Source organism: Dasypus novemcinctus, unplaced genomic scaffold (genome assembly GCF_030445035.2).
Source record: "Dasypus novemcinctus isolate mDasNov1 unplaced genomic scaffold, mDasNov1.1.hap2 scaffold_319, whole genome shotgun sequence".
Taxonomy (NCBI): domain Eukaryota; kingdom Metazoa; phylum Chordata; class Mammalia; order Cingulata; family Dasypodidae; genus Dasypus; species Dasypus novemcinctus.
Window position 1 is genome coordinate 50,006 of NW_026688283.1, and position 12,495 is coordinate 62,500.

Consider the following 12,495-nt stretch of genomic DNA (forward strand, 5'->3'; position numbering starts at 1 on the left):
CCGCCGGCAGTGCCTGTGGGTTCACGTCCTCCCCAGCACTTGTTTTAACGCACACACGCACACACGCACACACGCACACACGCACTGTGTGTGTGTGTGTGTGCGCGCGCGCGCGCGCTGTTTTAATCTCAGCCCTTCTAATGGGTGTGAAGCGGTGGAGGGCTGGGTTCTCTCTCTTTCTCCAAATATTTGTAATTCTGTTCATGTCACTGAGTCATGCTCTTGTCTCATAAGACCCTGCCTGGGTCCGAGGGTGGTCTCAGTGACAGGCCGGCCTCACCTCATGAGAGACCAACTGAACCGTGCTCTTGTGTGCGTTTTCTTCTTCCCCCTTGCTGAGAGCGTTGGTGCGACTCAGGTGGTTCTGGGACTGGCTCCTCAGTCTGAGACTGTGGGTTTCTTTCAGTAAAAGTGTTATTTTTGGCCGGGTTGTGGCAAAATGTTTCAATTTGTAAACAATGGTGGGAGGGGGTGATGTTTTGCCCTCTGAGCCTGGCAGAGCAGCGGCCCAAACTTCCCAAGTCATTGCTCCTGAATGTGACTTTTGTGAGGGACACGATTCTATCGAGGTGATCGATTCCATTCGACGTGATAAAACACATCTACGAGAAACCTCAGGGTGGCATGATGGGTCATGGAGAAAGTCTGAATACTTTCCAGCTTAGATTGGGAACAAGGGAAAGCCGTCTTCTCTCACTGTTCTTATGCGATGCAGTATTAGAAGTTCTTCCCAGTTCTGTAGGACTGTAGAGCTAGAAAAGGAAGCGAAATGTGTACAGACTGCAATGAAATAAAATGGGCTTCCTATTTATTTGCATATGACATGAGCACCTATGTAGAAAATGGCAGGGACTCTAGGAAGATACTGATACGGGAGTTTGGCAGATGCTCATGCAGGATAGAAGAAACACAGAAAACAAAATTCCATTTCCGTGTGTCGGCAATGGACACTGAACGCGGGCACACCGAAGTAAACAATAACAAAAGCAAGCAAGTAATTTTGAAGGGTGGATGCTTCGATCCACGGTGGTGTATACATACCGTGGAATACTAACCGGCAATAAAAAGGAATGAAGTGCTGATAGACCATCGGCTTGGAGAAATCTGCAGAGAATTATGCCTAGGGAGAACGGCCGATATCGAAAAGTTATAATTCTGTGTGTGACGTTCTTAAAATGAACCAAAAAAGGGAGGGGAGAGGGGGATCGGAAAACGGGTTAATTGTCGTCAGAGGCAGATGGATGGGAGGTCCTGAGTAGGGAGTGCCGTGGGATAAGAGGATGATGGAATTTTTTGGCGTCTCAGCTCTATCGATGCTAACATTCCGGTTGGACTACAGTTTTTGCAAAACATCACTGTGGTGGGAATCGAATGTCAGTCACACTCGTAGCGAGCGTAGAAAGTTCGCAGACTGAAAAAACTATTCAGAGGTTCGGTTTTTCAAATTGCTAGGCATTTCTGGTGCAGCTTTTTAAAAAAATTTTTTTTTATTAAAGTTAATAATTCTATCTATTTTTTTTAAAGGGGCTTCAGATGACATAAATGTTACCTAAAGAATATAAGGGAGTCCCATATGCCCCCCTCCCTCCCCGCCCACGCTTTCCCACGTTAACCACGGCCTACCTTTGTGTGGTCGCTACGGTTGGTTGTGACGATTGGCGAGCCCATATCGGAGCGGTGCGACTGACCGTGGATGGCCGTTGACGTGGCACTTTATGCTCTGTTCCGTGACGATTTGGTTGAGTTGTGACAGAAGAGACCGAGGTCTGTTTCCGTCCCTGTGATGCCGTGCGGGACGAATCCGGTGTCCCAAAGATGCCCCCTTATGACACCTACCTACTCTTCCCTCTCCCGTCCCTCAGAACCTCTGGTGGACACTGCCTCTTTGTTGGCGATCAGAGTTCTTCTGTTGCAAGAATCATCATAAATCTATAGTCGGATGGCAGTAAGTCTACTCTAGCCCATCGTTCCTTCCCCAATCCGGAGCATGTGGGTGGGGGCTTAATCCCACAGGGGCAGACGGATGGAGCTCTCTCACTTGCAGTGACAGACACTTTGTGTTCCTTGGGACGGTCGGTAGTTGCCCATCATCGTCTCCTCGTTAGTTTCCCCGGCCGAGCCCGATGCACTGGAGAGCAGGTGCTGCGACTCTGCTGAGTTTCAGGGCCCGCCCGACTGGCACACGGACGGCCCGAAGGTTTACGTCTCTGGGACATATGTTGACCGAGTATGGTGCGCAAAACTAAAAGGGGCGGAAGAGCCATGTGTAGAGAACCCCTCAGCGAGCCTCATGCCGCTTTACCCTGGGGAGCATAAATTCCAAAGGAAGGCCCAGGCCCACGGACAGGGTGCCAGATTCCTGAACGGTCTACCCTGCTTATGGTTTCTGGGTGTCTCTAGAGCCCCTGGGAGCCCCGCTTTTTCTTTTTCTTTTTTTAAGTCTGGGTGTTTTTTCCTGCCCTTTTTTCTTTCTTCTTTTTTTTTTAATATTTATTTTTTTATTTCTCTCCCCCCACCCCACCCCCACCCCGGTTGTCTGTTCTCTGTGTCTATTTGCTGAGTCTTCTTTTTTGTTCGCTTCTGTTGTTGTCAGCGGCACGGAAATCTGTTTCTTTCTGTGGCGTCATCTTGTTGTGTCAGCTCTCCGTGTGTGCGCCGCCATTCCTAGGCGGGCTGCACTTTCTTTTGTGCTGGGCGGCTCTCCTCACGGGGCACACTCCTTGCGTGCGGGGCTCCCCTACACGGGGGACACCCCTGCTTGCGCAGGGCACTCCTTGCGTGCATCAGCACTGCGCATGGGCCAGCTCCACACAGGTCAAGGAGGCCCGGGGTTTGAACCACGCACCTCCCATGCGGTAGACGGATGCCCTAACCACTGGGCCAAGTCCGCCGCCTTTTCTGCCCTTGATGGCCTCCCTCCCCAAGGCCCTAGGAAGTGGGTCTGCAACCCATTACCGGGCCCAGAGCCCAGTTGCTTTGTTTTTGTTTTAGTTTTTTTAAAAATTTCTTTGTCTTTATCTTTTTTTAATGTTACATTAAAAAAATAGGAGGTCCCCATATATTCCCCCCACCCCCCTCACCCTACTGCTGCCATAACAACCACCTCCTCCATCACGGTGGGACCTTCATCGCGCTCGGCGAATACATCTCTGAGCGAGCGCTGCCGCGCCCCATGGTCAATGGTCCCCGTTACAGTTTACGCTCTTCCCCCGGTCCACCCAGTGGGCCACGGGAGGACATACACTGTCCGGTGACTGTCCCTGCAGTACCACCCGAGAGAACTCCAAGTCCTGAAAATGCCCCCACATCACGTCTCTTCTTCCCACTCCCCACCCTCAGCAGCTACCGTGGCCACTCTCTCCATCTCGATGCTACGTTGACTTCCATTCCTAATCACCATAGTTCCAGAACAGAAGCTCAGTAAGTGCACGCTAACCCATGCTCTATTCCTCCATTCCGTGGGCCCCGGGATGGTTATGTCCACTCCACCTCTGTATCGAGAGGGTGCTTAGATGCCCCTTGGATGATGGACGCAATTCTCCTGTTTGCAGTTGTTGGCACTCTTGGCTCCCTGGTGTGGTGGTTGACCTCCTTCACGTCCCTGTGGGAGCCCCGCTATTGGAGGCGACGATTAGTGTGGCGGGCCTGCTGACACTTGCCTTACAGTAACCTCTGGAACCAACTCCGGGACGCGACTTTGAAACCTCTTAGCCCTAAGACCTCATTTGTATTTGCAAAATCTGATGATCGGTCTTCTGTCAGTGTCTTCCTAAAAATTAAGTGTGTGCTTTTAATCGAGGAGGGCGGGAGAGGAGATATAATTTTGGCCACTTCATTTTTCTTCCATGCTTTCTTATGCAGACTTCGTGAATGAAAGCGATCCATCTGGGTCAATCGTGATTTAGCCTGAGTCCTGCCAGAAAGAGGCTGAGCATCTCTGCCTCCGAACACTGTGAGTTGGCCTGTGGTTATCTGTGGCAATTCGTTCCCATAGGGTGTGAGGAATTCCCAAGCAGGAATCTGATGACCCGTCGAGAATGAGGGCCTCCGCGGAAATTAAATAGCTAAGCCCATCGTTTATTTCATTCCTGGACAGTATGATGTCCGATCGGTACAGCTGTAGGAACAAAATGATCATCACGTTATAATTAATTTCTTTACATCGATAAACGTTTGCTGCTATCCTGAGTTGGAAACTGAGGCATAGTGGTCTCGCAAAGAGAGACGTGCTGTTTCCATGGCTACCATGGCTACGCTCGCCCCCTCCCCCCGGAGGAATGTGGTCATTAAGAGTTCCGGGCAAACAGGATGAAGCTGTGAATGGCTGAAAGAAAAGATGAGCAGATCTACTTCGGAGTTAGGTGGAATGCTTGGACTTTGTACCTTGAGATAAAGATTTTTTGAGTTCCTTAGATCGTGAGTAATGCTATTAGTGAACTGCATACTTGTTCTCCCGCAGCCTGGGCTATATAGAAAGCCCCTTGTAAACAATGAAGATGTCTGAGGAGTCTCTACTCCCAGACCCCCGGATCCCAGCCCTCTTCTCTTCTCTTTCTCTTTGTTTCATTCCCAGTACCCTTCGTGCCCAAATCTCCAACAATCCTGTTTATTGCTGATCACGGATGATGTGAAGTCTCTCAGCTGGCCTTACAGGCTCTTTTAAAATGTACAGTTTCTTTCCACCTACGTTCCAATGTTTTTTTTTTTTTGTTTTTGTTTTTGTTTTTTAAATTTTACCGTAAGGGTCTTTTTAGCAGGTTTAAAAAAAATAAAAATAAAAATAAAAGACGTCGATGGTGCTCTTTGGCTAGACCCTATGGTATATGGATATATCTCAGGAAAACGGCTTAATAAACAAATAAAGAGCTGTGCCAGAACAGCCAAAGCGGCACCGGACAGATCCGATCGGCTGGGGTCTGTGACTGAATTCAGAGCCCCTCAGGTCCTGCCTATAGCTCCAACAGGCATTGCTGAAAGTTGGGGGAGGGGGGGAGGGGGAAAAAGGGGGCCTTTTTTTTAGGGGAGGGGTTTCCCTTTAAAAAAAAAAAAGGGGGGGGTGTCCATGACTGTGTCAAAGATGTCCTCCCTGGGGATGAACTCTGGGTCTAGCCTCTCTGAAACCGCAAAGAAATGCTCTCTCCCATGGCCTCTTCTCTCATCTTTCCCAGCAAAGACGGGGCCTCACGGATTGTGTGCCAGTGGGCATCTGCCTTGGAGGTTTAGGTCAGCTGTGCTGGGTGTGGCACCCACCCCTCTCCTTTTCTATGTAAATAGAGGAGGGCCTTGCAGTTTTCAGGTTACCTTGGCATTGCCTCTCCCCTCCCCCCAACCCAACCCCAGGTTGCGAGGAGTGACACAGGCCCTCATATTACTCAGCGATCTTTTCTCCCCGCGCGTGTGTCTGTGTGTGTGTGGGGTGTGTTTTCCCATCTGTTGATGAACACGTTAATTTTTTCCAGTCTTTGGGGACCCAGGAAAAAAACCTGCCTTGATACTTGTGTGCAGGATACTGTGTGAAAATCGTTTCAATTCACTTGAGTAACTAGGTAGAAGTGTGTTTACAGGGTCACGTTGGTAAGTTGATAAGAAAAGGTCACCGCCTTCCGATGTGGTTGTATGGTTTTGTTTTGCATTCACGCGAGCAGTGCTCTCCATTCATGCCACTCTTTGGCATTCTCCCTCTCTCCCTCTGTCCCTCTCTGCCCCCCTCACCCCTCTCTCCCTCTCTCCTTTTCTCCCTCTCTCCCCTCCACCCCTCTCCCCCCTCTCAAAGCTAGTCTCCTAATACTATGAAATCAAACCTGGCCTTCTGCCCTCTTTTAAAATGTGTGTGTTCTTTCAAACTATCATCTATGCCACTTTACGAGTTGACAATAAAGGTCTTATCAGGAACTTTTAAAAAGCCATCGATGACAGACTTTGGCTAGATCGTACGGGGTGTGACTACATCTCACTCAAAGTGCTGAATAAACAAATAAACCGTGGTGCGGGAGGAGCCAGAAAGAGCAGCTGTGTCCAACAAGGGACGGCCCCTGCCCGAGAGACTGAGAGGGGAGGCATTTCCTTGTTCGCTGGCTTGTGTGTTTGTCTGTTTTTTGCTTTTCATCAGTAGTACAGAAATCACAAAAATGCCTTAATAGTGATCGCAGTGATGAACGCACAACTATGTGTCCGTATCAAACACTGTCGATGGTACACTGTGGATACAGTGGACGCTTTATTAATATGTATCCAGAAACCGATCTGTTTAAATGTAAAACTAGAGTGGGTGAGGGGAACATACACCGACTGTAAGATATGGACTATAGTTGGCAGCCCTATTTTGAAGGTGCTTTTGCACAGTTTCGTAACAGATGGATCACAACCACGCGTGATGTCGGCGGAGGGGTGAGGTATGGGAGGGAGCCCTGGAATCATGTTTTGCATGTTTATTTCATGTCTACAAACTTTTACTCTACACCTAATGTTTGTGTGTGTTTGTGCATGAGTGATGTGCTTCAATAATATATAAAGATGTAAAGACGTGTGCGTGTATATTTTATATACATACGTATATACGTGTGTGTGTGTATATATATATAATAATAATAATAATAATAATTATTATTATTATTATTATTTTTTTTTTAACAAGGAGGGTGGTGATGATGGCCACCAGGTCAACAGGAAGGTTTAGGATTCACCTCTTTCTTTTGAGGCAGGGCTTCCACTTGTTGCTCTTCAAACTTGGAGGCTGTGATCTTGGTTTGTGAAGAGATGGAGGGCTGTACGGTCTGACCTCTGACTGGGGGATTCAGCCCTTTATCTTCATGAACCGTCTCCCCCTGATGTCTGGTGATGTTTCCTGTTAAAAGTCTGCCTCATCTGAATTTCAATGAGCTGTACTGGCTCTTATGGGATCCTTGTTCACATGGTACACCTTCTCCCAGCTCTTTAAAAACAGAACAGAACAGAACAAAACAAAACAAAACAGAAGAAAAAAGAAAAAAGAAAAAAAAGGTAAAGTGAGCCTGGAGAAGGCCCCAAAATCCTGGCAGCAGACCTGACAGTATTTGCCCCGGATGGGACGTGACTCCACGATGTGGCCCTGGGCTTGCTGTTAGTGGGACACTCGGTTGAGCCCAGGCCCGCCAGGTCACTCGAAGAGAGGGGCTCCCCCTCGAAGAGATGTTCTCTAATTGTGTCATCTGGAGAATGCCGTGTAAAGGGAACGGTCCGACCTTTGACTTTTTAAGGCCGGCCTTATCGCTCTGCACGGCGTTCTGAGAGTCACCCAAGGAGTCGTGTGCATCGGTAGTTTGTGGCCTGCTCTGAATGGCTTTTCTTTTTTCTTTTTGGCAGATGCCCGTTTCACGGGTGGGAAGGAATGTGGGTGTCTTTAAACAGCGAGTAAAAAACCACAAGCCGTTGGGGAGAGGGCAATAGAGAAATAAAAGTAAATCTTAAAAAGAATAAATAAGGAAATAAAGGACACGTGGATCGTGTCCGTTTCGGGGTTACAGCCGAGAAAGCTGATAGGAACATTCGTGTTTTTTGTCGTTGTCATTGTCATTGTCGTCGTCGTCGTTTTCTGGGTGCGAGTTTTAATTTCTGGCGTAGATACCCAGAACGGCAGCCCCCATCCCCGACGGTACTGACGTTTTCAGGACAGTCTTAGTATGTGTGTTTTCAATGAGACCGTTTTCCAGGGCGGCGGAGGAGGACATGTCCGGGCAGCGCCCGGCCCCGGGGGTGGGGGTGGGGGGCTGGGCCGCGGGGGTGGAGGAGGGGCGGGCCGGCTCTCCACGACGGTCTTCGGGCGCCCCCAGGCGGCCGGCCGCTTTTCTGTGGGCCGGCAAAGTCGAGGGGTCGCCCTTCTCTGGCCTTGCCAGCCTCCTCCTCTGCCGGGAGCCATTTTGTAACCCAGGGCATGATCTTCGCTGCCCTTCTTGGCAGTGTTCTCCATCTATCTTCCTCCCTTCCTCCCCTCCTCCCTTGCTCCCTTCCTCCCCTCCTTCCTCCCCTCCTTCCTCCCTCCCTCTCCCCTCTCCCTCTCCCCTCTCCCTCTCCCCTCTCCCCTCTCCCTCTCCCCCTCCCTGCCCCCCCCGCCCCCACATCTTGCTGCGACACCCAGGGCAAGAGCGGTGACCGTCGGTGTTCTGTGTCTGCGTACGAGACAAACGCGTGCTTTCGAACGAGGGGGACTGGAGGGAGGTCTAGTTTGAGGTGTCCTGTCTCGTCGGACGGACGACGAGTTGGCCCGTGGTTCTCTGCAGTCATTCATTCCGGTGAGAGGTGAAGAATTCCCAGGTCGGGGCCGGATGGAGGACCCAGAGAGCGTGACGGCCTCGGCGGAAGTGAAGTCGCTCCGGCGCCTGTTTGCTTTGGTCTCGGAGAGGACGGCGTCCGACGGCGAGGACCGTCTTATCGGAAGGAGAACGACGTGACCGTCGACGTCCGTGACTTCGGATGTCTTGTGTCCGTCGGTGCTGCTCGGTTGCGCCGTGCTGTGTCTTTCTTCCTACGGACGATAGGCTGTGGGACCCGGCCCTCCGGTCTCTCTTAAAAGCGACGATGTCTTGTGATCTCCTGTCTGTTTTGCCGAGCGCTGTGACCACGGAGGCCTGATGGATGTGGCCTGTGGGTGGGAGGCTCTTTGTCTCCCTTGACCTAAGCTGCCTGTCCTGACTCGTGGGTGTGGGATGGTGAGGGGCCGCAGCCCGTGCCCTTGGTCACCGTGGCGACGACTCCGGTCCCGGGACACGGTGTGTCGGTGCGAACCCTATAGACTTGAAATGGTCGGGGAAGATGCACCCGGGCCGTCTGAAGCGCGTGCTAGAAGCTTACCTAGGATGTGGAAGATGTCTGCTGATTCGAGCCTCTCGAGAACTGAAACGAAAGGACCCTTTGGCCTTTCCTCTCTGTACGAAAGGGACTCGAAGATCGTGTTCGGGGCTCAGGTTTTCAACAGAAACCTCCCGAGTCCGGCCGTCCGGCCGTCCATCCACCGTTTCTCCTTCTCGAAGCCGTTCCCGAGTCCTGGCCTTTCTATACGCAAATAATTGAACCTCTGTCAGATCCTACAACGTGATGAGTGGCTTAAAGAAAAGAAAAGAGAAAAGGCCCTCGATCGTCCACCTTGGCCAGGCCGTGCCGTCTGTGCCCGTTCCTCCATAGGACGGCTTAGTCGGCAATTGAGCGGTGGTGCCGGAATGGCGAGAAAGAGCGGCTGTGTCCGGCGGTGGGAAACAGGGAGACGGAGAGGGGAGGCGTTTTCCTCGTGTGTCTGTGTTTTGTTTGTTTGTTTGTTTGTTTGTTTGGGTTCGCTTTTGCTTATTATCGGGTCGCGTAGAAGCCACGGAGCTAGGCGATGACGATCGCTCGTGGTGACGGACGCACGACCGTGCGACGATACCGAACGCTGCCGGTCGTACGCTTTGGGTGAATGGGATGTCGTCTCGACACGTCTCGACACGTCTCGACGGACCGGCCAGTGCGTGGGTAGATAGGATTGGATCTCTGGATGTTTTTCTTTCCGATAGGCGAGTAGGGCTCTAGCAGCTCGTTCGGCCTACGGATGGCTTTTCCCTACCGGGTGTTGGCAGGGGCTTTGGCGTGCCATAGGAGAGGGTTTGAGGTTGGGGTGGGGGGGGTGGGGGGGGGGCCCGGGGCCGTGCCCGTGTCCGTGCCCGTGCGTGTGTGTGCTGTGTAAAACAGGGAGGGAGGGAGGAGGGCAGACGGCGTGACATGCTGGGCTAGGGGCGGGCTGGGGGTGCCCGCCGGCGACAGTGCCTTAGGAGAGGCAGTGGGAAGGGGATCGGGTAGGTGGAGGGAGAGACGGGCCCACCCCACCTCGCCGCCCCACCCTGGTCCCTCTCCCTCCAGCCCGGCGGCCTCCCCTCCCCGGTGGGCGGCAGCCGCCAGCAGCGTTCTCTCGGAAACTGCCCCCCGCCCCCCCCCCCCCCCCCCCCGCTCTGGTTTTCCTCTCCCGTCCGTCTGTCCGTCCACCCGCCGCCATCCATCCCGCCGCCGGTGCTCCGCCTCGGATTCACGGAGGGCTCCCCTGACGCGGCGACATCGGCTCGCCTGACCCTACGTCCCCGTGTCCCCGTCTAAACGCGCAGGCTCTCTCGTGCCCATCTCCCGGGTCGGTCCCCCTCTGTCCGCGTCCCTCCTGCCTGAAGCCGGAGCGGGCGTCTCCGTGTGCTTTGTCGACACGGGTTCCCCCTTCCTTGGGTCGGCCCGGTCGTTCGCGTTCCATCCGTGCCACGCGAGTGCTGTCATCGCTGGGCTCGAGTGCGATCGATCGAGCACCTCGCTCTTTTCTTTTGCCGATTCTCTCCCGAGACCGGACGCGCTGGTTTTACTTTCGCTTTCTCCGCCTGGATATGCTTTCTAGGAGGGGACACGAATTAGGCTCTCTCCTTTCTCCGGCCCCCGCCCCCGTCGCCATCGCCCCGCAGGCATTCTGGGCACGGGCGGGCGGGCCTGCCTCGGAACCGCTCCCCCCTCCCCCCGGCGCCACCGGGTCGTGGTCAGGCCCGGCTCTCCCTCCGCGGTCCCAGTCCGAGGCGGGCCGGGCTGTACGGCGGGAGGACCCTCCCGGCAGAGCACTTGGCCGCCCCGGCCCCCGGCCCCTCCCCGTTCTGGTCGGCGATGGTCGGCGTGGCGGTGCACGCCACGGGCGAGGGGCTGACGGGAGAGGGTGCCTGTGCCGGGTCGGCCCGTGCCCGAGTCCCAGCGCTCGCCCGGGCGGGCCCACCCCCACGCGTTTTCCTCTTCGGTGCTGCAGCTCGGCGGCCGCCTGCTTAGGGCATTGGCCGTAAGCCCCGGCAAATTCACCGCCTGATGCAGCCCGAGCCCGCGCCCGAGCCCGCGCCCGAGCCCCAGCCCCAGCCCCAGCCCCAGCCCCAGCCCCAGCCCCAGCCCCAGCCCCAGCCCCAGCCCCAGCCCCAGCCCCAGCCCCGGGTCCCCAAGGACCCCAGGGAAAGAAACGGCCCCCATCCCCTTTGGGGTCGGTTTTGGCGGTGGCCGAGGCCTCGGGGCCTGCCCGGATGATCTCCGGCTGGCCCGGCCCGAGCGACGCGTTCCCGAGTGGATCGGCACGGAGCACGGCGACCGGCCGGCCGACCGGCCGGCCGGCCGGCCGGCGGCGCGCCCTTGGCGGCCGGCGACCGCCATCCGTCCCGCTGCCACCCGAGGCCGGTTGTCGGGCGCCGCCTGGTGGCCGCTTTTATGCCGTTGTCCCCGGAGCTCCGGCGAAGCCGGCATGGGAGGGGACCCGGCCGCTGCGACCGCGTCACAGTTCCTGGAGGCCGGCAGCGTTGGCAGGATGGCCCCGCGTCGCCGCTGGGCGCCGTCGTCGCGGCCGCCGGCGGGAGATTGAACCGCCAGAGTTGTAGGCGGGTGGCCCGTGGCTGCCCTCGGGCGGGCGGCCCGAGGCGGGGCTGGCTGCCCGTGTGGGTCGACCAGCACACGCTGGTCTTGGCCACCGCGGCCTCCACCCGGCGCGGGCCACCGCGAGTGGCCGCGATGGGTGGCTCCGCGCTCGGTCGCCGACCGCCTGTGCCCCCCCGGTCGGCGGGTGGGTGGGACTCCCTTCCGAGGATTTTTCCAAGTCCTGCTGCTCCGGAGGCGGGGGCTGGCCCCTGCCGCCTGGGCGAGGCCCGGGGAGGGCGCTTCGGGCCCGGCTGCTGTCCCGGGTGGGTCCCGGTGGGCGGGTGGGCCCCGACCCCCGACAATTTTTCCAAGTCCTGCTGCGGAGGTGGGGAACGGTCCGGGATGTGCGTAGAGAGCGCGGGCGGAGGGAGGGCGACCTGGAGGCCTGCCGCCGGCCTCGACCCCGTCCGCCCCGTTGCCAGTCCCGCCCGTGGCCCGAGGGTGGAGCGGGAGGCGGCTTGGCTGTCCCGCACTGCGGGGCCCCGATCCTTCCCGGTGCCGTCTGAGACCGCTAGTGGGGACCTCCCCGGTGACTGCTTTGGGGCACCTGTCCTGCTGAGGGTACCGAGAGACCCCCGTCACGGAGACTGGGAGCGGTCCTCTGCCCGTGTCGCCCGTGTCCCCCGTGTCCCCGGCCCCCCCCCCCCACTAGGGTCGACCAGATGGCCCCAGGAGCTCCGGGGACATGAGGCTATGGGGTCGTCCTGTGGGCCAGTGGCCGCATGACGCTTCCGGGAGGTCGGTGTGACCAGCGGATTGTCCCTGTGTCAGGGCTTGGTCCGTTTTCCGCCAAAAGTGGGCGTTTTGGGCCGCCAGGTTAGTGGTGACACACTGTCCTCCAGCCAGAGATGGACACTGTGGGCCAGACGGTTGGGACGCCGGATGCGCGCGCGCGCGCGCGTGTGTGTGGCGGGGGGCTCTGGGTTACCGATGGCCCGCTGCCCCGCCCTCCCCTTCCTGCTTGAGCTGAGCCCCGCGCCCTGCCTGCTTGGGTCTGTGCGCGCGCCGGCTCTCACGCTCTCCGAGCGGGGCCGGTCTCCTTCAGTGTGCCGTGGTCTCTGGTCGTCACTGAGGCCT

The 12,495-nt window shown here is 56.2% G+C and overlaps 1 long non-coding RNA gene across 2 annotated transcripts; it reads left to right on the forward strand.

The window, feature by feature from the left end:
* The first annotated feature begins 1,625 nt into the window (after window positions 1–1,625).
* LOC131277695 (uncharacterized) lies at window positions 1,626–4,810 on the forward strand. 2 transcript variants are annotated; one of them, XR_009184812.2, is made up of 5 exons: window positions 1,626–1,764; window positions 1,863–1,945; window positions 3,340–3,420; window positions 3,862–3,952; window positions 4,574–4,810. It is a non-coding gene; the product is annotated as an uncharacterized lncRNA (long non-coding RNA). The 2 variants fall into 2 exon arrangements; XR_009184811.2 differs by lacking the exon at window positions 1,626–1,764 and having other exon boundaries at window positions 1,821–1,945.
* Window positions 4,811–12,495: the final 7,685 nt, after the last annotated feature.